At 42.8% G+C, this 27,089-nt stretch overlaps 1 protein-coding gene across 1 annotated transcript in view; it reads left to right on the forward strand.

Moving 5' to 3' along the window:
- The window catches only part of LOC306660196 (uncharacterized protein), a gene marked incomplete at its 5' end in the record, with an annotated part of 34,429 nt that overhangs the window by 5,896 nt on the left and 1,444 nt on the right, over nucleotides 1-27,089 (forward strand). The window lies entirely within an intron of this gene.

Here is a 27,089-nt window from a genome sequence, read left to right on the forward strand (position 1 = left end):
AATCTGGCTTATTTCCCTCAGCATGATGTTTTTCGGTCCCATCCATTTACCAGAAAGTGAGATAATTTCCTTCTTCTTTATGGCTAAGTAAAACTTCATTGTGTGTGTACCACATTTTCTTAATCCATTCATTTGTTGACGGGCGCCTGGGCTGGTTCCATAACTTGGCTGTTGTGAATTGCACTTCTATAAACATCGGTATGCCTGTATCACTATAGAATGTGATTTTAGTTCTTTTGGATAAATACCAAGGAGCGAAATAGCTGGGTCATATGGTGGGTCCATTCCTAGTTTTTAGAGGAATTTCCATTCTGCTTCCAAAGTGGCTGTACTAATTTGTAATCTCGCCAACAATGTGTAAGTGTACCTTTGCCCCACATCCTCACCAGCATTTATTATTACTTGTATTTTGGTAATGGCCATTCTAACTAGAGTGATATGAAATTTCAGGGTAGTTTTGATTTGTATTTTTCTGGCTGCTCTTAATCTCTTGTTATAAAATCAATCTGAATGTCAGGAACAAAAACAATACCATGAAGTACTTTATAAATTCACTCCCTCTTCCAGCAAAATATATTTCCCTTGCCTTAGGAAATGTAAACTTCTATAAATAAAGCAGATTAATAAAATACACAAATTCTGTAGTGGAGTTAGTTTTCTCTTTTGTGTATACTGTCACCAGGTATAGGAATGAGGTCTTTCATGACATAAATTTTAAAGCTTAGTTAATCTAAACCCTAATAATAATATCTCTATCACAAAGTATTCAGAAAAAACATGAGACAACTTCTTCAAAAGATTAGTTCTACAGTTGTAGAGAGAATTGAGAAATCCCTAAGACCCTTTTCACTTTAAAAGTCCATGGTTTAGAAAGATTAGGAGCATTTGAATTCTTTCACTCTTCTCAAAATAGGTGTGATATTTCTTCTAAGGTAACCTCTAACCAAAAGAAAAGAATGGTCTCATTTTTAGAATTACTGGCTGTTTGTTTGAACTAAAGAATTAGTTGCATTTCAAAATAAGGACATGCCTAATGAAATGATTAAAACATACAGAGCATTAAATTATAAGCAGATGGGAGTGAAAGCAGAACTAGGGGGAGGGGAACTGCTGGAGACCTGAGTCCAGGGGAGCTGACAGCTTTGGGTTTTCCTCAGAATACAGAAGATGATTGTTAAGCAACAGAGGTAAGGAATCAACCACCTCTGGAAGACCATTCTCTCTCCCTTTTGATGGGTAGCCATGCAATAAGAGCCAGAAAGGAAAATCCATGCGAGTCTAACAGTTTAAAGAGACAGTCATTATTGAAGAAAATGGACACTCAGTAGGGTGCCTAGAAAGGAAACCAGGAGTCACTTTGGGAAAGTGTCCTCGAAGTGAGAGGCCTTACGGAAACCAGGAAGGCAGACAGGCCCAGATTAAGTCATGGCTTGGGACTGGGCCTTCTCTTCATGAGAAATACGTCTCCCTAGCTGTTGTCTGGTCCAGGTTGTTCCTGTAGCGCCTCCTTCTCTGAAATTCATCACTTAAGATGCAGCTCTGGATAGTTAAGAGACAAGGGTTTGATGAGCTAGAGCTCGCAACAGCTGAGAAGGAAGATCCCCCAGTGGGAGTAGTGTGCAGGCTGTGCAGGGTCTGCAGGTTTGGCAGAGACCATCAGAGTTTACCTTGGTTTTCCATCCGGCCACTTTTAGAGGAACTTGTTCCTTGGAAACCAACATTTTTCTTTTTTAATCTGTCTTTCCTGGATACACAGTGGCAGTTTCGACCCATTTGAGCTGCTTTCCTGAACAGTGGCTCCTATTGTCTCCAAGTGGGGGTTCCTGGATGGAGGTCTAACGAGAAAGGAAATAAACCCTCTGAGATGTTGTTTAATTTTTAAAAGGCATCTCACCGTCCTCAGCTGTATGTGCCCTTTGTCTTGCATGTCTGCAACGGGGAGAACAGTACCATTGTGGTGATTGTGGCTTGCACCCGGGACCAGCCTGGCTCCGAGTCAGGGCGAAGGTCACCTTCAGAATTGAAACCGGTTCTTGCTTTAATAGCAGAAAGAACACCTGGACACGAGTCGGTGCACGCACACAGAGACCCTCTCCCCACCAAAGGGATGGGTGCCAACCTTCTCTGACAGACAAAGTCCCTCCCCATCTAGCTGACGTGCCCTAGTGTGCCTCTGATGAACTTTCCCATCGGCATGTCTGTCTGGAATCACAGAAGCGATTACCACTCTGAAAATGGAGCCATGATTGCAGAATCTCGTTTCCCCAGCATCATTCAGCAAGGGAAGGTGCAAGCGATCAATACTGTGCTGCCTCGCGCCTAATCTAAAGGCTCAGAGCCAAGTCTGCTAGGAGACAACGGCTGTGTGTTCGGGAACTGTCTCCTTCCCAAATGCTGCATTTCCCAGGCTGGTTAGGGAGTAGGGTCTCCCCCTGCCGCTCACCTTCCCCCCTGATCACTAAAAGGCCGTAATCTTTTATCATTCCGCCTCACCCCCACCCCATTACTGAGGATTGAGCTCAGGGCCTTGTGTATGCTAGCTAGGCAAGTGCTGTACCACTGAATAACATCCCCAACCTTTTAAAAATTTCATACTGAGACAGAGTCTAGCCAAGTTGCCTAGGCTGGCTTCGAACTCGTGATATGGGCTTACTTGCATGCATGATTGTGGTTTGCACCCAGGGCCAACCCAGGGATTGAACCCAGGGACACTTGAGCACTGAGCCATATCCCCAGGCCCCTTTTATCCCTTATTTTGTAACAGGGTTTCCCTAAGTTGCTTATGGCCTTGCTAAGTTTCTGAGGCTGGCTTTGAACTCACGATCCTTGGGCCTCAGCCTCCCCACCGCTGGGATTACAAGCGTGTGCAATCACGCCTGTCTTATGGTTTATTTTTAAAGTGTTTCCAAATGTGTTTTTTAGTAAGCCTCTTTCAGTCCATAGAAAGAAGATGGGGCATAAATATATACATTTAACATTTATGCATAAAGACATAAAAATAGTAGCTACCAAAATGCCACCATCAGAGATACACTCTGGAGATTTGACAGTGTTCTCATGGCTCCGTGAGCCCAAGAACCACCTGGAGGAGGGTAACGCCTCCGGCCTTCACTAGCTACGCTCCTCAGGAAACTTGGGACCTCAAGGCTGAGAAGCCGGTGGGAATGAGTTGACAGCCAATCAAAAGCAAAGTTTATCAGGGTGTGGCTAGGAAACGGGACAGACTGACCAATAGGGGAAGGCTGGATGGAGAGTGGCGCTCCGGCTGGGCATAGGGAAGCGCCATGCCCACCATCTGTGTGTACCGCCTCCTCTCTTCCTGGGCACCCCAGGGTGCAGGGATGGCGGTCTCTCAGCACCTGGGTTGGGAGGAGCCAGAATCCTGAGTTAGCTTTTGGCCCTGCTCGGTCAGGTACACCTTCAGCAAGTCCTGCGATTACACTCCCTGAAGACTCAGTGGGATGTCTCACCGTCCTCACGGTTGTCGTCCTCACCATCTGCATCTTCATCCTAGCAGTAGAAGCTAAGGCATGGTACAAGGCGTTGTTCTAAGCACCTTGCCTGCGCCATGCCATTTGGAACTACCTCCCGGTCACCCCGTGAGGTAGAGTCTGTGTTCTCCCCAAGTGCTGGTCCTAACAGTGCTTGCCACACAAGTCCCCGGAAAAACAGCCGCGACCAGCATTCAGGAGAAGGCCTGCAGGGAACTGGCATTCTTTCCAAGTTTCCTAGGCATCCTGAGGCTGGGGGCCCATGGACCTCCTGCTGAGAAAGAAGACTTAGAGGGTTCCTTCCGAGTGGACTAGGGCACTGCTGGGCTTCCCGAGAGTCGGGAGGCACTGAGCGGGCCTGACTTGATCACAACCACACACTTCCAAGTACCAAAACACCATTCTCCAGAACTGGGTCCCTTGAAGCAGAGACAAGACCAAGTGAATACCCTGCCCTGGGAGCAGACTCCTGGGAAGATGGAAGGAGTCTGATCAGCTCTGAGACCCCTGGTGCAGCTCAGGGCCCTGCCCAGCCAGGAGGGGTGTCTCACTTGCTTTGGGTCCAGCTGCTGGGATGGACACAGCTGAACTTCAGAAGGAGCACAGTGTTTCCCCAAGGACAGCTGTGGGTGTGTGGGTGGCTGGGAGCTGAGGAAAGGACTGGAAAATGGGGAGAGAGAAGGGAGGGAGGGAGAAATTTGGGGAGGAAATGAGTAACCTCGGGGTTGAGCTTTATCTGAGGAGAGATGGACATCCTTGAGATTGTCTTCCACTTTTGTGTTTTGATCAAAGCTCAGTAGTAAAACCCACCCTGATAATCCCCGGAGTATTCACACAGAGAAACTCTTCCATGATCATTCCATCTGGAATCCCGTCCTGCGTGCATGCGTACTTTAAGGACTGCGCTAAAACTTCCTGGGAGCCAGAAGGTGAAGAAGGGGGGAGGGAGGCATCTGTGTCACTCCCTGCCAGCAGATGCTTTTGTGAGCTGTTTTCCTTAAGATGCAGTGATTTTAGAGAGTTTGGCTAAGGGGTGGAGAAAACCCCAAACAAACAAAAGCAAGCCACTCAGGATTTGAAAGACAGAACAGTTAAGAGCCTGAACCGCATTCTGTCTTAGGAAGACAACAGAAGACAGGGAAGCAGGCAGTTTCACAATAGGTGAGAAGATGTTATCGAGGGAATCGCTTTCAATGGCTTAAGTTACAGGAGGGAAAACATGTGCTCAGAGCTTGGAGAAGTTAAAAAAAAGAAAAAAGAAAAAAGAAAAAAAAAAAAAAAACAGGGATTGTGCAGAACAAGAGAACAAGCAAAACAAGGGAATGAACTGCCAAAGAAAGTGGAATTTCCATCCCTGGAGCTATTCTGAGCAAGAGGAGGGACCTCTTTATTGCAGGTTGTTTAGAGTAATGAACTTGATCCCACCACGGTGCTGGGAATGGACTAAATGACCCAGGCCAAGTTCCTTCCAGTCCAAACAACTCCATAATTATTGACCCAGGTGGCCAAGGGTTTGTCTCAGAGGATGAGGAGTCCGTTTACAACGGCCTTGCAAGGGCTCTGTTGCCAACAGTACTTTGTCATTGACTGGATCATTTTCAAGTCATTTCGTTCAGCAGAAACTCTAATGGGGAGGTCCACGCAGCAGCCTGTTAAGTACTTGCGGAGAATCAGGAGGGCTCAGGCCGTTCTAGCCAAAAGTAATTCCCAATTGCATCCAGCAGGCTCAGGGAAGACCCCAGGGGCCAGCAGAAGAATGCTCCAGTTCCCAGGAGAAAGGGAAGTAGAAAATACCCTCCATGTTTTCTCTTGCTAGAGAGTTCCATCTATTGGCCTCTGTAGCTGGTAGATGAAGATTTCCCCCAAGGACTGTGGAGCAGTTGGTCACATCCTGTTTTCAATCACGTAGATGTGAGATTACTCTGGCCTCCGATTCTGCATTTTTGCCATGTTTTTTCATCATAGTGGCCTGACATGAGGGTGTCCTACCCTCAAGACGAGTCAAAAAGGACTTTGAACTTTAACACTTCAGCTTTAACTCTCCACTTCCACCTTCACCTTCCAGTCTCAGAGACCGTTTTAAGAGGAGTTTTAGCAAGCTGGTTTTGTCACTTTATATCCTCCTAGGATAAATACTTTGTAACAATCATTTAATAAAATAAATTATGTTGATAAGCTCTAATTCTCTCAGGCTTTACCAGCCATACATCCTGGCTCTTGCTTCTGCTTATGTAATAACAAAGACCCTCTGCTCTGGTTTGGTCCTTGCAAAATTCAGGTTGGAGTTTCATCTCCATTGTGAGGAATTAAGGGGTGGGAACTCAGAGGTGGGACCTTTGGGAGGTGATAAGGATTAAATAAGTTCATCAGGGTAGAGCCCTGTGATCGATACTGGTGGCTTTATAAGAAGAGGGAGAGTGCTGGGCATGGTGGTGCACGCCCGTAATCCCAGCACTCAGGAGGCTGAGGCAGGAGGATCACAAGTTCAAAGCCAGCCTCAGCAACTCAGCCAAGTCCTAAGCAACTCAGCGAGATTCTGTCTATCATAAAAAATAAAAAGGGCTGGGGATGTGGTTCAGTGGTTAAGTGCCCCTGGGTTTATCCCTGGTACCAAAAAGGAAGAAGAGGGAGATGGAGAGAGGCCAGGGGACACATAGCATGTTCCCTGTCTTGCCTCTTACCATGTGATATCCTGCAGTGCCTGGAAATCTGCTAGCAAGAAGGCCACCACCCAATGCACGCCCCTCCCCCCAAGCTTGGACCTCCAGAGCTATGAGTCAAAACTTTAAACATGAATATAAAAAGCTCTCGGAGTCACAGAGCATCACCCTGATTTCCCTCCCTAAGGAGCCATGTGGGAGGGGAATTTACCACCACTCCTGCTACTGGAACCCACAGTGACAGACATTCCCTAACTGGAATGGTTGCAGATGGTTCCAAAGTGGCAAACCCAGGGGCTGCAACAGAGCTAGGTTTCTCAGACTCCTCCATGTGCTAAAAACACAAGTTCAAGTCCTACTGAAAAGTGGGGAGGGCCCCTGTTCCTGGGTCCTCTGTCCCTCAGACCCCTGAGGTCCCCTGTCAAGGAGCTTGGCCAAGGTAGTAACATCTGGGACAGATAAACCCTGTCCCTTGTCCTCCCCAGTCGAGGGGTGAGGGCACAACTCTCCCCCAGCACCACTCGTTTCCACAGACCACCAGCTCGGCCAGTGGGGTGTGAGTCCAGGGCTGTTCTTGTTGGCATTTTCTAACTCCGACCACCATTGCTTTTGCCCCGGTTATATCTGTTGACTCAACAATTCCATCAGAGTCATTTTTTCCCAGGGAAACAAATCTGAGTATAGAAAAGCTATTATAGAGAAAGATGCTTATTGAAGCATCATTTAGAGTAGTGAGAAATCAGAAATCAGCCACAAGTTCAATCATTATGAAATGACTGGGTACATTATGCACTAGTCCCTCGAAGGAATAGTGCACAGCCATTAAACACGTGTTTACAGAGCACTTATAGGAATGCAGCAAATGTTTATCCCAAAAGATTAAGTGAAAAAATTAGGAGTGCAAAATTTTTACATTTAAATGATTGAAATGGCACTGGAATATGCGTAACAGTCTGGAAGGACATGCAAGCAAGTGCTACGGACATTTGTCTTTAGGTAGTAGAACTGAGTAGTTTTTGAAAAATGTATTTTTTCTACTTTTTTGAATATATGACATCTCATAAAAAGGGGAGTAGATCTTAAATAATTTTAAAAAGTACAGAGAGGAAGGGAGGAAGGGAAGAAGGAAAAAAAAAAAAAAAAGCCCATCCCTGCTGGTGGAAATGTAGCCCGTCTCTGCTGGCTCTGGACGCACAGGCTAACATCCTTGCTGGGCCTCTGGCAGCTGATACTTCCTCCAAGTGAGAGCAGGGTCTAAGGACCCGCTGCTTATCCGTGTTCAGAAATGCGGTTTGCCTCTACCGAATCCACGAGGCTCTACTGAGCACCCTTCACGACCCAATATCTCCCTGGAGAGAACAAAAAAGTAGGTCTTGACCTACGTAGAAACTTAGCCTTCCAGGACTGACCCTTCTCTGCACCTGCTGTTTGTCCCCCATCAGCACTTGGTCTGCTGCTAGGGCAGGTCTGCACACCCTGGTACTGCTTTGCTGTCAGCTCCGCATACTGGGAGGAAGGACCGGTCCTACTTCCATCTTCCTGCGCCTGAGCCTCCCAGCCTCGCCATTTGCTAAGGCACCTGCGGTTTCTTTCGGCAACGGCTGAATCCAGTTTACAATTTTCCCAGCACTTGCGGAGCTTCCTCCTGGTGTCCCCTCAGAGATCCATAGGCTGGAGGTGCTTCTTCCGCAGCGGTCTGTACCCTAACCACCCGCTGGTCCCTCCGCCTGGTGGCCAAGTTAAACTCAGCCTCTTCCTTTGTTCCTCTAGCCCTGGGATGGCGGTTGCCTTCTGCAGCAACTACCCTCGTGATGCTTTAGAACCTTTCAGAATCTTCCAGCTCGTTAACAGATTTGTACTAATGATCTTTTATGACAAATTCTCTGTTCCAATGGCTGTCGTGACTTTTTTCACTTGGGTGAAATGGTCCATCCCCAACAACAAATATCCCTAAACCCTCACCACAAATATCCCGAAACCCCCCAATTCACAGAAAAACTGGGCTCCTTCAGTTGAGACGTCCCATTTCTCACACTCCACGCACAAACTGCTCTCTGCTCTCACCTCTGGTCCTGTTGTACAACAAGGAAGCCATCTCTCCCATTTAAGGCCAAATCCTGCACGGGTGCTTTTGAGTCCACCTTTCCCCGTCCTCTCAGCAAACCTGCTTTTTACCTACTTAATCATTTCCTCTCATTGAGTCAGCATTTCCTCAAATAGATCTTTCCTATTGGCTTTTAAAAAGGTTCAGTCTCACAGAAAGAAAGGACTCCTGCCTTGGTCCCCAACTCCCCACCATTATCACCAGCTCTGTCAATCACCAAGCCTTTAAAAGGGCTGTCCCGATTCGCTGTCTCTATTTCCTCCTTTTCTATTTACTCCAATCCGGTGTCTGGTCCCAACAGCTCACTTCGTTAAGATCACCAACGAGCATCATTTCTGAGGAAAAGCTTCTCTGCTGCCACAGAACTGGCAAGGGTCCATTGGTCTGGCACAGCTGCCCTTCTTGGGAGACCTTTCCACAGCTGGGATTTCACATTTCCTTTTGGGCTTGGTTGGTCACTGCAGGTCTCCCCAGAGATTGCATGTTCCAGGTGGTTAGGGGACCACATCTGTATCGCTACAGCCTTGAAGTCTTGCCGCCTGGCTCAGGGCCTGGCTCTTCCTCACCATGGATGAGCATGTACTGAACCAACGAGTTGGGTCTGTCCTGCTGCCCTTGTGACAGTGCTCTCTCAATCCCATTTTTTGCCTATGAAAATAATGGGATTCTGTGTCTCTGAATGAAGAAAGTGTTGCAAACAAACAAGAAACTTCTTTTAGTCATCTTTTGTGTTGTTAGAAATATGTTGTTGGATGTGAAGATGGTAGATATGTAAGTGTTTCATTTACTCTCTTGTGTAGAACAGTGAGACACTTATAGTTATGGAAGTGAAGCCTTCTATAAGAAGCAAAGCTCAAGTCCAATTTGCTGCCTGAACCTAAGAGAGAAAACTAGCTATAAAGGTTGGGAAAAAAATATCATGAGTTAGGTGTGATTCCTCTTCTTCAACAGAACAAGGAACGCTCTGATTATAAACTAGTATAAGGCAGAGACTAGTCTCAAACTCTGGTCAGACTGACCCCAAAGTTAGCACCTTAATTGTCATGAGGAAGCTTCAGTTAACAAGCATTACCTAAATATATCCGTGTTCTAGTTATCTATTGTTGCATAACACACCACTCCAAAATTAGTGGTGTAAAACAATGTCCATGTTATTATGCTCATGATTTTGTGGGTCAGGAATTTACTAGGGTCCCAGAGAGATGAGTTGTCTGCTCAGAATGACTTGGTTGATTGACCTGGCTCACCAGGGGCCTTGCTTCTGGCTCTTGGGTGTGTTTCTTGGCACCTCTTCACATCGTGATTTTTGGCATGAAGTGTCCAAAATGGCTTTTTATACTCACATGCCTGGCACTAGCTAAGATGGCTGGAATCTCTTTCCCCACTGGGCTGGCCAGGACTCTCTTTCTCCACTCAGCCTACCCACAGGCCTCCGTTGGGCTTCCTCCCAGCATGGTGGTCTCATAGGAATAAGTCTTCGTATGTGGGGGTCTAGTTATTCCAGCTCCAGTTGTTCAAAAGGCTATCTTCCGTTTTCTGAATTGTTTTCACACCTTGGTAAAAAAATTCAAGTGGATATCTTGGTTATTACTGTCTTCTCTATTCTGTCCCATTGATTTGTGAATTTATTCTCTGGCAATACTACACCATCTTCATTACTATAGCTATATAATGTTTTTTGAAGTCAGGCAGACAGATTCCTCAAGTTTATTTTTAGTCTTTTTCAAGCTTATTTTAACTATGGTAGTCCTTTTACCTTTCCACATAAATTTTTAGAATCATCTTGTCCATGTCTATGAAAATCTGGTTGAGATTTTTATATGAATTATGATAAACCTGTGTACATCAAATTGGGCAGAATTGCCATTTTTACTATAGCAAGTCTGTGCATAGAATATGTCTCACTATTTATTTAGATCTGTGATTTCTTTCATCACTATTGTGTTTGTAGCATATGAATCCTGTACATGTTTTACAGTTATGTACTTTGTTATTTGAAATGAACATAAATAAGCAATAAATAGATAAAAAATTTATTTTTGGTTTTGGTGTATTAATTGCTAGTATATAGAAATAATATTTTTTGCTTATTTATTTTATATTCTATAACCTTACTGAACCCATTTATTAGATTTAGGAGATATTTTTGTAGATTCCTTGGAATGGTCTATGTAGACAATTATGTCATCTGCAAGTAGGGATAGTTTTATTTCTTCCTTTCCAATTCGTGTACCTTTCATTTACTTTTCTTGCCTTATTACGGTAGCTAGAAATTCTAGCACTATGTCAAATATCGGCCTTGAGAGTAAACATCCTTGACTTGGTCCTGATCTTAGGGGAAAAGCATGTAGTCTTTCACCCATAAATATAATGTTAACTGTAGGTTTTTAATAGATGTTCTTTATCAAGTTGGGGAAGTTCCCTTGATTCCTATTTTTCTGAGTTTTAAAAAATCACAGATGGGTGTTGACTTTGGTCAAACATTTTTTCTTCATCAACTGATATGATCATGATTTTTCTGTCATTGTTGTGGAGTACACTGATTGATTTTAAAATAGTGAGCCAGCATTTCGCTCCTGACATTAGTTCCATTCGATCATGGTGCATAATTATTTTTTATATTGCTGAATTTTATTTGCCAATATCATGTGAAGAATTTATGTATCTCTATTCATGAATAATATCTATAGTTTTATTTTTTAAAATGCTGACTTTTCAACTTTTGCTATCAGAGTAAAGCATCAAGAATTATTGAGATGTGTTGCTGCCTCTTTTATGATTTGGAAGAGACTATATAGAACGGATGTTGATTATTCTCGAAACATTTGGTAGCAACCTGCAGTAAAAATGTATGGGCCTGGAGATTTCTGGTTTGGGAGTTTTCAAATTACAAAATTCTACTTCCTGGGTAGTTACTGAGCTGTCCAAATTATCTATTTCATATTGGGTAGGTTGTGGTAGTTTGTTTTTTCAAATAATTGATCTGTTTCATATGAACTGCCAAGTTTATGTGGAAAGCTGTTCATAGTATCCCTTTATTATTCTTTTGCTATTTTAAGTGTTCATATTATTCCATTGTTCATTCCTGATGTAGATACTTTTATTTCTTCTCTCTTTCTTTGCCAGTCTTAATACAAATTTGCCAATTTTATTTATGTTTTTAAAAGACAACCTCTTTGCTCTGTTGAGTTTTCTTTTGTTTTTCTGTTTTCAATTGCATTGATTTCTACTCTTGGCATTATGATTTCTTTGGTTTTATTTTGCTCTTCTATTTCTAGTCTTTGAGGTGGTAGCTTAGATTATTTATTTATTTGTTGCGAATAAATAATTCACAATAAATTGGACCCAGGGCCTTAAGCTTGCAAGGCAAGCACTCTACCAACTGAGCTATATTCCCAGTCCTGCTTAGATTATTGTTTTCAGTTTTGTGTCTTTTCTAAGGTAGGCATTTAGTTCTACAAATTTCCACATCAGCACTACTTTCCCTGTGTCTCTCAAATTTTGATGTACTGCATTTTTCATTCTTATTTAGTGCATTGTATTTGTTGGTTTCCTTCAAGACATCCTCCTTGATGCATGAATTATTTAGAAGTGCGTACCAAGTGTTTGGAATATGATTTTCTCTTAATCTTTCTGTTACTGATTTCTAGTTTGAATCTATTATGATCTGAGAACTCATTTTGTTTGATTTCGACTCTTTTACATTTTTTAAGGTTTGTTTTATAACCTCAGATCTGGTCTATGTTGTATATGTTCCATGGGAATTTGAAAAGAAAGAATATTTTGCTATTGCTGGGTGGAATATTTCCCAGATATTACTTAAATATAAAGGGTGGATGGTATCGTTGTGTTCTTCTACATGTTTGTTGGTTTTCTATCTAGTTGTTTTATCCTTTAATGACAGAGGTATTTGTGTCCAACTATAATTTCAGACTTATCTATTTCTCCTTTCAGTTGTGTTAGTTTTTCGGGGGGTGGGGTACTGGGGATTGAACTTAGGGGCACTGGACCACTGAGCTACATCCCCAGTCCTATTTTGTATTTTACTTACAGACAGGGTCTCACTGAGTTGCTTAGAGCCTAGCTTTTGCTGAGGATGGCTTTGAACTTGTGATCCTCCTGCCTCAGCCTCCCGAGCCTGGCACCACAGCGCCTGGCAGTTCTATTAGTTTTTGCTTCACATATTTTCATCTCTGTGGTTTGGTATGTGCACATTAAATTAGTTCTATTTTTTTAGTGGATCAACCTTTCCATCATTGTGGATGCATCTTTTTATCATCATATAATGCCCCTCTCAGGCTGGTACATTTTTTCACTTTGAGATGCTGCTTTTCTCTGATTAATATCTGCATAATACGTGTTCTCCATCTTTTTACTTTTAACTTGCCGAAGTTGAAGTGAGTTGCTTTTTTAAAAATTTTTAAATTTATTTTTAGTTGTAGATGGACATAAAACCTTTATTTTATTTATTTCTACATGGTGCTGAGAGTGATGAGCAACAGATACTCCCCCAGAACAAACACGGAAGCCAGACCTGGTTTAGTTGGGGAAATGGTTTTCCCACGCCACATTGCCTTGGATCTCTTGGTGAACTATTAGCGGGTTCCTCAGTTAACTCACTGTTACACTCTGCCAGTCTTCAGGTACTTACACTCAAGCACGTCCTTCTTATCCTGATTTTGGAAACCCTATCTCACCTCTTCATGCAGTGTGTCACGTCCATCTCCCCTTTAGTGGCTTCCATACTTGAATCTCTTAAATCTGCACACAGCAGCCACACTAAACAGAGATTCTCCATGCTCTGTATCTAAGAGAAAGTCCCATGACCCGTCAGTTTGTCTCTGCTCTCTGCCTTTGCAGAACTACAGAGGCAGGCGGGGGAGATTCAGGCTCCGGGGATGTTTCCACCCTGTGAAATTCTCTCAGGCCCTACAGAACATTCAACTACAGTGTATTTTGTCTGCGATTCGTGATCTGAATAGGTTTCATCAGGAAATATTCCTCAAAATGGCCACTGTGTTTCAGTGTGCCACGCATGAGAAGGCAGGTAAAAGACACTCTGCAGAGTGTGGCCTCCATTACACAGAAGGAATCTGAAATTCAAAGAAGATGCCATTGCTCCATCTTGGGTCCAGATGAGGATTCAGAATATAACTCAAGACTTTCAAAAAATGATTCATGAGCTGGAGGAGTTATGGTGTGGTATTTTGAAGAGGATAGAGAAGTAGTAAATCCCCATCCTCTCATTGATTCCAAACAAGTATTCTCATGGTGGGAACCTGGAAGCAACATAGGGCAAAACACTCCCTTTTAGATCACAAGGAAGAAAGCTTGTACAGACATTAGATATTTTTTATTTTCTATGAAAAATAATTATTTATTTCACATTATTAAAACAGAACACCCCAATAGTTCAGTGTAAATTTTTGATGAATTGTATTTTTCATTCTGATTTTTATGGTATCATTTCCCTTTCAGTAAAAATGAGATAATAACATTTGCCTTACCTTCTTTACAGGATCCTCATAGGATCAAATAGAATAAAGGATGAGAAACTGCGGAAGAATAAAGGACTCTAAACCTAAAGAAGCATTGTTGTATTGACTGAGGGTTTTAAAGTCTTTATGATTGAGCAGTTCTTTAAAAGAACTTGATGAACAAGAAAATAACTGTCAACCTGGAATCTCATGTCCAGGGAAATCATCCTCCAGAAATAGAGGGAAATTAAGATATTTTCAGATGAAAAAAATAAATTAAAAAAAACCCAACCAACCACTCCTGTAGAAACTTTTCTCCCTCCACTTGGATGCTTCCATTTTTCCTTCCCAAGAATCAGCAGCTTGCGCACCACAGGGTTTCAATCGTGTTTACACAAACACGAAGCAAAATTTTATCATTTTAAGCAAATGTAGCATTTTAAAACTGTGAAATATAAAAATAGTAGTTTCAGTTCTACAACCACAAACTGGGTGTTGGAGTATCACTCAGGGGAGGGACCCAGAAGATGCTCAGAGGACACCGAATAATGGTTTTGCCTTACATTTGGGAACCCTGAGGGTTGGCAAATCATGAACTTGGTCAAAGCTGCATTTTGGATGTTTATTTGAGTCTATTAATTATAAACAAATACAGAGAATGCAAATTAATTATCCCCTGAGGGAGGTTTTCTTCTCTAAACAAAGAATATTTCTTTCTAAATAAACCACTGTCACCACCATAAGCAGGTCTCTTCCTTATGGTTCACCGTGTGCTCCACTGCTGGATTCATTTTCCCAATGTGTGTCCTTCCGTGCGTCACTCCTGTCCCCACTGACCTTTTCGAGAGCTCCCTCTGGGCTGAGTCCCCACCTTGCCTGTTACTCCTCTGGAGACCCCTTTTCCACCATGTCCCTCTATAAACCCTCTTCACGATGGTGGACCTAGGGCATATCCATTCATTGCCCCATAAAATAAGATGGTGACCCACTCTTGTGCCTGTCCTCCTCTTTCCTGGCTGAAATCTCTTCCCCCTTCTAGGAGGAAACTTAGTGCTAGACCTGAACTTCAGGGCCAGCCTCACCCCAAGATCACAGGCACAGTGACTTGTCTATGCCACTCATCTCCTCGTCTTCCTGGCTCTAGGTCTGGCCACCTCAGATGGACTGGAAGCTCCTTGATGGCAAAGACTGAGTCTTCTTGTCCCCAGCGATTGCCAACTAGTCACAAAGGCCTTTGGTTATGTGTTAGTACTCACACTGAAAACTTTGGTGAGACAATGACTTTTAGGGTTAGAAAACCATGATAATTATTCTAGGCTACTCTTTGTTTCTTTCTTTATTTTTTTGTAGTACTGGGGATGGAACCCAGGGCCTCACACATGCTAGGCAAGCACTCTGCCCATGAGCTCCATCCCCAGCCTGGTAATTATTCCAAGTTACCTTCCATCTCAAGTGCAGTTGGGAATTTTTTAAGACAGAAAGTGAATATCGTTCCCCTACCATATGCCCCCAAGAAAAGTTATCTGTGAGACCACTCTGCAGGAAAGTCAGGCTGAATGCTGAAGAAGTAAAGGAGAAAGACCCAGCTACCCAGAAAAACTTGGCCAAAAGGAGGAGGCACCTAGGCCCAGGTTATTAACACGGTGGGCCAAGAATCCAGCATGGCGCACTGCTCGCCAGGCAGTGCCTAACCGGGAGGGATCTGTGAAGTTGTTCTCGTGACAGATACTAATAGACAAATCGGCCTCAACGTGGGGCCTTATGTGCTGTGACTTTTGGACTGAGAGCACCATTTGTTCACCCTTAAAATGCATGCCCTGCCCCCCCTGTCAATGGCCACTGGCCTCTGTGGCCCCTGGTTTGACCACTCTGAGGAGTATGGACAGTCACCCATCCCCCTACTGGTCACGGGATTTCCACACGTCCCCTAGTTTAAGTCCCTTTCTAAATGAGTGAAAAATCTCTCCAGTCATTTCCTTTTGATGCCACTGTAGAATTTTATTTAAATAAATGTTTGTCTTATTCCTTTCGGAAAAATAAAAGCAAAGATTAAGCTACCTAACAATGATGTGATGGAATTACAAAATGCCAGGAACCGGGTGGCTTTCAACATGGGATGGTCTCACAGTCCCCAAGGCCAAAAGTTGTAGCGCTAGGCGTCAGCAGGGCTGAGCTCCCTCTGAAGGCTCAAGGGAGGAATCCTTCCCCATCCCGCCTGGCTTCTGGTGGCCCCTGGCAATCTCTTGTTCCTTGGTGGGAAGCTGTGTCGCTCCGAGGTTTGTCTCTATTGTCCATCCTCTTCTCTGCTTGTAAGGACACTGGTCATTGGACTTAGGGCTGCCCTTATCTAGTGTGACCTCCTTTCACCTACTTCTGACTGTGAGACCCTATTCCTAAATAGGATTACATTCTGAGGTTCCAGGTGGACATGAACTTCAGGGGAACCCGCTTCAGCCCAGACACAGAGAAAATCAGGAATGGGACAGAGGAAAGAGCTTGCCAAATAAAATGAGGCCTGTGTGACCTGACTATTTGCACCCCTTGAACATCCACACTGGCATCTATCACCATGGTGATGATTATAGAAGATGGGGCATTTGGAAGACGGTTAGGTCATGAGTCTTCTGCCCTTGTCGATGGGGTTCATGTCCTTATAAGAGAGGTCCCAGAGAGCTGTCTCACCTTCCTGCCGTCTGAAGACTTAGAAGGTGCCATCTTTGGGGAATGGGCCCTCCCCAAATCCCATATTTGCTGGTGTCTTGATCTTGGATTTCCCAACCTCCAGAACCATGAGAAAGGACCTCCTTTGTTCATAAACCATCCAGCCCAAGGTGTTTTGTTATAGCAACTCAAATAGGCCAAGGCAAAGGGTTGGGTTGATATCCAAAGAATAGCACACCTTGGCCATGGCAGTTCCTTGTGTGGCCCTGCTGTTGTGATGAAGAACTCCAGGTCTAGGGTCTCAGTGAAAGCCCGTCATGGAAACGCTGGCTGGATGTGGGAGCCCCACAGTTGGGGTGTTGGGGAGGATTTCAAAGGCAGGCTGAAGCCTGGCTGGGGATCTCAGGAAAGGCCTGGATGGTCATTCTGCATCTGCCCAAGTTCCAGCACCTGCAGGGGGCCTGGGGGCCCAGGGAGAGCCAGGAGGTGGGCAGGCCGTGGTCCCTACGGGAGCCTGAACCAGCCTCTGCCCTGCGCGGTCACTGTTCCTCCCCACGTCTCTTGGGTTTCAATCCTGCTGTGATTTCTGTGGCTCGGCACTGACGCATCTCAAATATTCCTCATTGTTGCTGGCTGGTAGAATCAAAACTGCCCTTCGATAGTTTTTGCACTTACTTCAGATGTTTTACTCCAAACTCTGAGTTTTACAGCCTTGTACCAAACATCTCTCCACCCCCTCACTTCATTATCTATAAGCAGGGTTATGTATGCAACTCTGTGTCTGGTCCACTGTGACCCCTGGATCATTTCCAGCCTGCCTTTTGGATCCACAGACAGTCTAAATCTTACACTGGCCTAATCTGTGTCTTCCTTCTCTGCAGGGCACGCTGAGTGTTCGCACGGTGCTGCTCTGTATCAGGGATGTGGCAGGCTGCTCTCCCCCCAGCCACAAACCATAAAATTAAGAATGGTAAGACTCTCTTGATTAATTTCATTTGCCTGTCTTTAAATCCATTAAAGAGAAGGCCTGTTTAAATCGTTCTTTTGCAAGCTTATTTGTAAATAATGCTTAAAAAACACTTCATCTAATTATTCTTACCACAGCTGAATGTTAACAGATTGAAGATGAGATTTATGTTTAGACAGCATTAAGGTACTAATTTTTTCTCAACAATAGGCACTGCAATTGACAAAATTAAAACAGAAAATGTAGACCAACAAAAATTAATTTGTGCCAGGCTTAATAGTTTCTCTAAGTAAATCCAGTCACTCCTCAGCTGCTTAGGAAGAGTCATAAAAATTTCTGAGAAGAATCTGGAGTTGAGGATTCCACACTAATTACTCCCCCCCCCCCCCCCCCTTGTACCTCATCTCCTTTCTCGTGCAAGGGGAGGGGGGGAGGGCCGGGCAGCTTCCATCTCCAAAATGCCTTCCCCTCTGCTGGGGTGAGGAAGTCAGCGGGAGGAGGGGGCAGGCCCGGGGACCACATAAATAAATGGGAATTTCTACATGGACATGAGGATTTTCTTTTTCATTTTTCAAAAATGAGAATAAGGCACGAGTATAAATTCCAAAAAGAGCAATTTATTTAAGTCTATCATTTTTGGCAACACAATAGAACGCACATCGGGATGAGCAGTCACAAATCACTCCGCTTCCCACTGTCTGTTTTCTCCACCATATGTTGTGAGGGACTCGGTTCACATGCTGAAGCTTCTCCTCCTTCCCATGTGAGAAAGCACATTGTGATTTCAGCAGCCCCATCACCAAGCCAGGGTTTCGGGAAGCGGTGGGGGATGGGGAGGCAGGGCTATAACCCTCCAGTCAGAATATTTACAAAAGGCTAGAGAAGCTTAAAAAGGTTCCCCCCACCCCCACCCCCAGCCCTGTGCACTGGACTGAGCCCCGCGGGCCACTTCCTGGAAGGACTTTCATCGGCTCTCAGAACTTCTGGGCAGAACACTCCTCAAGGGCCACCAGTGTGACCATGTGGCTTTGATGTGCTATCCATCCATCGTCCTCCAGTTTGCTCTTTTGTAATCAAGGGTACTTCTCCTTATCTGTAACCTGTAAGGTGTGAGCCTGAGCTAGTCCCTTAGCAGAAAGGTTATAAAGCGTCCCCATGTCCCCCACGGGCACACCTGGTGTTCCATGATGGATTGAAAATGGGATTCAGTTACTGGAGACATGGAGAAGATGTGACTCCATGGAAAACTCACAATTCCAGCCTCCTTTCTAGGACCCTGCCCTCCCAGGGTGGACACACCCACACCACGCCCACACTGAGCTGAGCTGCCAATCATCCTGCAATGCCCGCTCGCTCCGCTCATCACAGAAAAGGCGGTCGGATATTCGTGGCTTTTGCAATCTCACGACCATGTACGCGACCCAGATGGCCCTGATGAAGTGGGGCTTTCTAGAGACACTCTAAGCCCACTCAGTATGAGGTCAAATATTTTATTAAGCCCTGCTCTTTCAGTTAAGGGGGAAAAAAAAAAAACAACGTGTTTTCACTTATAGCATGACAAAGTTTGAAACAATATTTTAACTGTTTTTGTCGATTACCATCTAGCCTTCAGTTAACTTCATAAAAAATTAGAAAAAAAGTTTTTAGTTCTTGGGAAGTTATCAGAAATCACAGGTACAAAAGTGAAATTGGTCCCCTAAGTTGTGCATCGAACTCCTTGTCTAAATTAAACAGTGCAGATGTGGAAAAAATGAGCTGGGTTTCCCTATTTAATTCTAAATGAGCTTTCAGGTTCTACTTCCTATGGCTGATTTTAGCCTAAGTCGCCTTATAGCCCCAAATCTGCAACTTGATACTGAAAGCTTGTCAAAATTAAGTGCACGCTTTATAAGTTTACATTTTTACAGTCTAACTGTTTTTCTTTGATATTTGACAGGGACACAGGTTCCCATGTCATCTGGCCTTGAAGTACTTTTAGGACTTTCTCCTGGGCCAATTTGAGGGAGCTCAAGGTTGCCGTGAGTTATGGACCCTTTAAGCTGCCCGTCCAGCAGCCGGCTCATGGCCCACACTTGAGGGCTAACACCTGTTGGCTGGACAGAGCAATTAATTTTTTTTTTAAATGCAGTAAGCCGCCAGAAATCAAAGCTAAGGGATAAAAATATAATTTTACCTCTTGAGCTTCCAGGGGTGGCCTTTGATCTCTTCCAATGCCTGTGTGGCGGGAGGCACAGATCTGAAACTTGTATCCAAAAGAAGCACCTTTAAAAGACACAAATGAGAGCATTTTCACCTCTGTCACATCACTCTTGCACAGTGACTTACACAGAGATGCAACTGAGATGGTCACTCACAACACAAAGGCTTAGCCACCAAATATCCCCTCTTTAGGAAAATTGTTATTGGGAGCCCTCAAATTATACAACAGTCCATCCCTCATCAGATCAAATGTTATCTCCCTAAGAGGTGATAGCTAACTTTTCCAGACAATGATTATAATGTGGCATTTGTTCTAGAATGTCTGTGCATTAAAGAATACATTAAACAGATAACTGTGAACTTCAAAGCGCTAAATACCAGTCGTGGGCTGGGACTCGGCCACACATACAGCCTCCCTCCTCCCCCAAACCCTTTGGTAGGCAAGACAAGGTCACTGATCAGGGTAATTTGCAGGAAAAGTCAATTTCTCAAGTACCGAAGCAGGTGTTGTGGCACTCTATGACAATTTACTGAATCTAAATTGAGGAAGTTGAAAAAAGCAAAGGTCATGATCCACAGGAAGAAAGGAGGAAAGAAAATCTCTTTGACTGTATTTTTAACTCCTCTTCAACCAAGATGCACTCACCAACTGAGACGATTAACACTCAAAATAAATAAATGAAAATCAGAATATCTCACTCCAATCAGTAACTTATCTGATTTCTTTAAGTGAAAGGAGAGGATTTTATGTTTACTTGAGTTCACAAGGAAATAAGCTCAATTTATAAGAGCTAAAGAGCAGCTCTTCTGTTTGTGTTTGGAAGCAAAAATCAAACCAAGATGTCAGTTCTTTCCACCTTTGAAAATTCACATGTAAGTCTGGGGGTGTAGCTCAGAGGTAGAGCATTTGCCTACCATACATGAGACTTTGGGTTTAGTCCCCAGCACTGTAAAAAAAAAATCAAATCTACATTATATAATATTTACTGCTTGGTATAAAGTACAATTGAAAGTGTAATTTATGGTGAACATTTCATCTATAACCAGGGATATTTTATTCTAAATTTGTATATTCCCACTTCTTCAGCCCTATGGATAGAGGATGCAGTCAAAACAGGAAATACTTTTAGGAAGGGAAAAGGGAATATGAGTTTTAGAATCCAAAATGTGGTTGGTGCAGTAAGGAGAACATGGGATGTGGAATTAGAAGACTTGAATTTGAATTCTAGTTCATCACCAATTAACGGTGTAATCATAGCAAACTATTCAATCTCTGCAAGTCTCCATTTTCTCACTTGTAAAATTGGGGCCTGTTGTAAGGATAAGATGAGCTCATACACATGGAAGCATCTGGTAAACCAGAAATATTAATTGCCATTATACCCTTAGCACACATATTGATGCTAGGCATCCCGCCGGTGTGCATGAGGCTGCATAGGCATGTAAGTTTCAAAAAATGAGTTAGTTTGAAGGAAAATGATAAGTAAGCAACAGTATGGAAGGAAAAAAATACAGAAGGTGGTCTGCCGAAGACTGACAGTCAAGTGACTTCTCCAGACTTAAATTCTTCTTGGGAGAGAGGGGAAAGAGATGGGGGCACCGATGGTGTTTCCAGTACGAGAAAGTTTTCTTTCCTGTAGCTATCTTCCAGGCAGGTATCTGATGCAGCACACAGTAGGCAAATGGACTGCTTTGTATTCAGTTTAAATGTGCAGCCTGAAAAAAAAATGTGCTTCAGTTGTGCTTGCATGTCAACTTCTCTGATTACAAAGAAGATTCTCTTGAGAACAACTCTGGTCCCATAAGCTGGACTTCTGGTTCTAGCTGGTAGGCAGCCGGTGTTTTTAAGCTATGTTAAATGGAGTGTGATTCTTTTAGAGCAGAATTGGAATGCACCCCAGGAACCATGTCTTCTGGCTAACATGGTGAGCTCATCCAGTGTTTTATGTCAACTGTGATAGCTGCATTTCCTCAGTGTTTAGTGACTCTGCATATGTCACAGATCCAGGGCTTTGGGTCCACTGCCCAAGTCCAGGACTTTTCCAAGGACTTCATGTCCAAAGTCAGGAGGGGCTTTTTATTTTTTTTTAAGAAATTAAAAAAATAATTTATAATTTTGTTTGGTACTGGAGATTGAACCCAGGGGTGCTTTACCACTGAGCCACATCCCCAACCCTTTATTATTTTTTATTTTGAGACAAGGTCTTGCCAAGTTGCTTAGGGCCTTGCTAAATTGCAGAGGCTGGCTTCCAACTTTCAATCCTACTGCCTCAGCCTCCTGAGTTGCTGGAATTACACAATGTGGTGTGTTTGTACCACTACATCTGACCCAGGTGGGACTTTTGACATTTAAATCACATCCAGGGGCTGGGCTTGTGGCTCAGTTTCAGAGCACTTGCCTAGTATGTGTGAGGCTCTGGGTTCGATCCTTAGTACCACATAAAAATAAACAAATAAAAATAAATCACATCCACTCATTTTCTTTTCTTTTCTTCTTCTTCTTTTTTTGGTGCTGGGGATTGAATCCAGGGCCTTGTGCTTGTGAGGCAAGCACTCTACCAACTGAGCTATGTCCCCACCCACTCATTTTCTTTTAAAAATTTATTGGTGTTAGTGTAATGCCTAAACCAAGCACAGAGCAACCTTAAAAAGCATTAAGCACTCAATGTATTAAGAATTTAAATATAGGTTGAATGTCACCTTCCTCTAGACTCAAATAGTCTTCCATGCTTCCTTTAAGTTCTTAGTTCAGCTCTGAAGTCACTTCCCATGGGTGTATGTGACCTCCTCTTGGGTGTAAAATACTCTTGTACAACAGCACTTCTTAATCTTCACCATGGTGTTTCTGTATTTTCTACATTTATTGGGATTTTTTAAAAAAAGATTAGGTCTTTCTTTCTGATATGGTGATTTTTTCCATTTATTAAAATCTTTTACTATTTGGCATTAGTAGTTAAAAATGCAGCATGAGAAAACAACATACATGTTGGTCCGTGTGGTTACCCATGGGACGTCTTACCTGAAAGCAGTGTGCTCTTTCATGTCGTACCCACCGTTTCATGACATAGATATTTTCCAGGGGGCAGTCAAGTCCATTGCTGGTAACGAATCAAGTTTTAGCCACCAGGACTCTGTGATCCTTTTGGCTTTTAGAGACCAAGCTGCCGACAAGCAGAGAGAAACATTCCCTGCCCCATCCCTCCGAGACTGCCTGGCATTTGACTGACACCCTGGCACCATGTCCTCTGGAGCTGCACAGTTAGGATTGTCCAGTCAAGAGGCAAACTGCAAGTTTCTTTTTTAAACTGCATTTTAAATTTTGAAATAATTTCAGACTTACGGAAAAATTGCAAAAATAAGACAAAGAGTTTTTCATACACTGTTCATCCAGATTGCCAAAGTGTTCACAGTCTACCCTGGTTGCTTTGTCATTCTGGTAGACAGATAGGTAGGTAGGTAGGTAAGTAGATAGATAGATAGATAGATAGATAGATAGATAGTAGATAGACACAAGATTGATATTTTTTCCAGAACCATGTGAAAATAAAGTGACACAATGTTCCTTTCTCCCTAAATAGTGTTTATTCCCCCCACATGAAGACATTGTCTTACATAGGCACAGTGCCATTAACAGAAGCAGGAACTTAGCATCAATCACAGTACTATTATCTAATCTAGAGACATCTTCAGTTTCCCATTGGGCCACTAACTTGGTTTGTACGATCTGCGATAATTCATGTCATCTTCTAAAGCCTTGCTGTGCCTTATACCTTGGCATGTGTGTGAACCAGAGGCTCCTGTTTCTTTTTTTTTGGGGGGGGGGGTTTGCTGGGGATCGAACTCAGGGCCTTGTGCTTACAAGGCAAGCACTCTACTGACTGAGCTATCTCCCCAGCTCCCTCCTGTTCTTATACAAAGAATTAGTTTAGACATTTTAAATAAGTTAGCTGCAACAAATTGTTGGGGCTGAAGGAGTGCTCATACTTCAATTTGTGTACTAGTCCTGTTCGCCCACCTTCTGAGACCCCATGTGAGTCACATAATCATGTCGAATGTGTGCTTCATGCTAAAACTGGGGGCTTTCTGGAGGGCTTGTGCTTGGCAGAGGTGGGCTGCCTCATCCAGAAAGGTCAACCACAGACCCTTACCTAAGTACCCTGGAGAGAGCCACCCAGCAGTACATTCCATGGCAGCCTGACTTCCTCCTCTGGTCAAGAGGAATTGCAAGATCTGCCCATAACTTCATTGTGTGAATTACAAGTGATAAGTAAAGCATTAGGCTCATTAGGTGCCCAATCACTTATAAACATCATGGGTTTTGCTATTAGAATGAACTAACAGGCGAACACCCTTTGTTTTGCATGAAACAGGATAAAAGCTAATTTCAATTCAATCTAAAGTAAGTAGCTCATCATTTTTCACAGCTTTTCTAATCAGGCTAAATACTAGGCCTCCTCATGAAAGAACAATAACCACAATATGATTTTGGAACTTCTAAGTTAAGAGAATATATTACACCAAGAGCTCACAACAGGGGCCAAAGACTGTTTCATTTGTATGTTGCAATAGTTATTTATTTACAGTGCAGTAAAACAATATGATACTTTCTGATTTTCAAATCAGTTAAAGGCCTTAAAATGAGAAAATGTATTGGCAAAAGTATATAAAATTAGAAGACTCCTCTCTTCCCTGTTTCTTTCTCCCTCCCTTCTCTTCCTTCCTTTTTCTTTCTCTTTCATTTTTTTTTTTTTTTTTTTCTCTCTCTTTCACAAAGAGACACATCCAGCTTGGGAATGTGACCCTGAGCTGATTAGTCAGGCAAATAAATAAATACAGTAGAATACACAAATACAGGTGGCCGCACCTGCAGACATGCAGGTCGGGTGAGAGGGGCTCGCCCCAGGCGGGCCACATGGGCCCTGACACCACCGCTGACCATCCTTCAAGTACAGCTGACACCGCTTTGCCTGCAGCAAGGTCAGAGCGCAGCGTAAGGGGAACAGAAGCAGCATTGTCTCCACGTTCACAGGGAGACACGTCCAATGGGCTCAGATCTGCAGCGGCAGCATGGCGGGATGGCGCAGCATGGGGACCTCCCCAGGAAGCCCTGTACCCTCCACAGTTAGCCACCTTTGTCATGCGAATCTGCCTTCTAGAAAAATGTCCTGTCTTGGCTTTTTAGAAACGTTTCAATCCTTGGGTGACTTGTCTTTATGTGAGACATTATTTGGCCTGTAGTGAGCATGTCACTTAGAACCCAAAGCTCAGTGAGATCCATGATTGATGATTAAGAAGCCAGTCCACTGAGCCAGGACATTAGTACAGCACCATCATAAGCAGGAACTAATTAGATGTGCACATAATCACTCAGCCTGAAAAAGGCATTTCCTATCCAGTAGAAAATAGTACAGAGAGATTATATATATATATATATATAAAATTATATAAATTATATAAATATATATAATATATATTTTATATATAAATATATATATTTTTAAACTTCCTGTACTGTTGGTCAAAAAGAAAGATCATTCCAATCTTTATAATGAATGTATTGGGAAGGTTTAGATTTGAATTTTGGCTTAGTTATAGGTGTTGCCCAAGAAGCGCTAATTGATTACTCATTTATAAGCTGTTCAGGACATTAGTTCTTGAGAATAATAAATATATGTCTTTAAATTTAAAGTTTGTCATTTATGTTTCATTACCAAAAGATTTCATAGGAAAAAAAAAAAGTTTAGGGGAAAATTTTGGTCATTATTGTTCCTTTATTTTTCTTATTGAGCTAATTTAATTATCATAGAGACACAAACATTAGCTCCAGTACTGGGCTGCTCACATCTGTTAGTAAAGATTTGATTAGGCTACACAAATGTGCTAGATTAAACTATCTAGTTGGTGAAATTCAAGCCACCTGGATATTTTAGCAACATCAATAAGAATAATTCTCTTTTTCAAAATCAGTAAATCCAAGCTATATTAAAAAGAATTAATTAATGAGTGCCAGATAGGCAAAACAAACATTTGACAATGAATCATATTATCAAAGGTTTTGAGGGAGATCCCTCTCAGCTTATGTTTAGATGTCAAATTATATTACCAAAACTAAACAATCTGTTAAGATGATGTCTTAATGCAATAAGTCTCCAGTGCCATATTCTTCTTCTTCTTCTTTTTTTACTTCTTAAACATTCTTAGTAGAAAAAAAAAAGATACCAATGATAATCAAATCACAAGACATTTGCCCCCAAGTTTTACCTTGGATATTTCCAAGAGCTGTTAATATCATCTAAATCCTATCAGAAAAGAAAAAGAAACTATTATGAAGTTTGTTTAATGTATCTCATCATATCTCAGTAAAGAAATGGAGTTTGGCAAAGATGGGGGGCAGATCTCAGAATCACAGGGAGATCAGTAGAGGAGGAAGACCAGGAGGGAGGGGCAAGTGGGGAATGACAGTGGCCAAATTACATTGTTATATTGTGTGCTTGCATGAATATGTAACAACAAATCCCATCATTATATACAACTGTAATGTACCAATAAAATGTGAAAAAATTGAAAAAAGAGACGGGGCTTGAAAGGATTAATATGCAAAAATTAGGTGTTCTATAGGATATTTGATGAATTCTATGATTTGAAAGTGGATCCATAAATCACCAAGTAAAGAAATACTTAGTATCTGCTCATTCTTATTCTATTAATGGGCAGGTGGGAAATAGTTTAGGCTTTTCAAGGCAGCAGTCTGCCATAACTACTCGATTCTGCACTCATAGCCGTAGGCAGTAGTATGCTAATGGAGGTGATTGTGTTCTAATAAATCTTTATTTATAAAAGCATAGTGGATTTGGTCCACTGACAGTATTTTAATAATCTTTTACAGAATCCAACTTTCATATTATAAAGATCAGACACCATAGGCCTCTTGTGGGAAAATAACTTGCCCAAGGTTAACCAGCAAGTTAAGTAGCAAGGGGCAGAGCTGCTGCTGAATTTGGCTTTCCAACTTCCAGGCAAGCATTGTGTTGGGCTGGATTAGTTGTAAGGGCAAGTGGCTGGCTGGCCATGTCCAAATGGAAGGTTTGCCTTTGCCTGAGAGCCCGTCGGAAATGCCTCGTGCATTTGATGTCGATGGAATTGTGATGTGTAGATGATTCCTCGTCTCCAGAGAATAAGTTGCTTTTCAGAGGCCTAAGCAGAATCACAAATAATAATTTGAGGGAAAGGAACACAACATCCTGACAGCTAACCAAGCATGAAAATGCTTGGCTGAAAAGCCACACATGGCTTGCTTTATTAAAGACCATTTCAGTCCTGGAAAACTGCATTTCTATTGAATATTTATAACAAATATGATTGAATAAGAAGAATTTAAAGTGGAAAAAAAACCCCGTGTGTTGTGATTCCAAATTAAATCTTATTTTCATGGTTGACAGTGTTTTGTATTCCCCAGGTTTGCATTAAATAAAGGACCATTTTCTTACAGTGTCCGTTCCCAGCACCAAATAATATGACTTTCTAGATTAA

Source organism: Sciurus vulgaris, assembly GCF_902686455.1.
Source record: "Sciurus vulgaris genome assembly, chromosome: 4".
Taxonomy (NCBI): domain Eukaryota; kingdom Metazoa; phylum Chordata; class Mammalia; order Rodentia; family Sciuridae; genus Sciurus; species Sciurus vulgaris.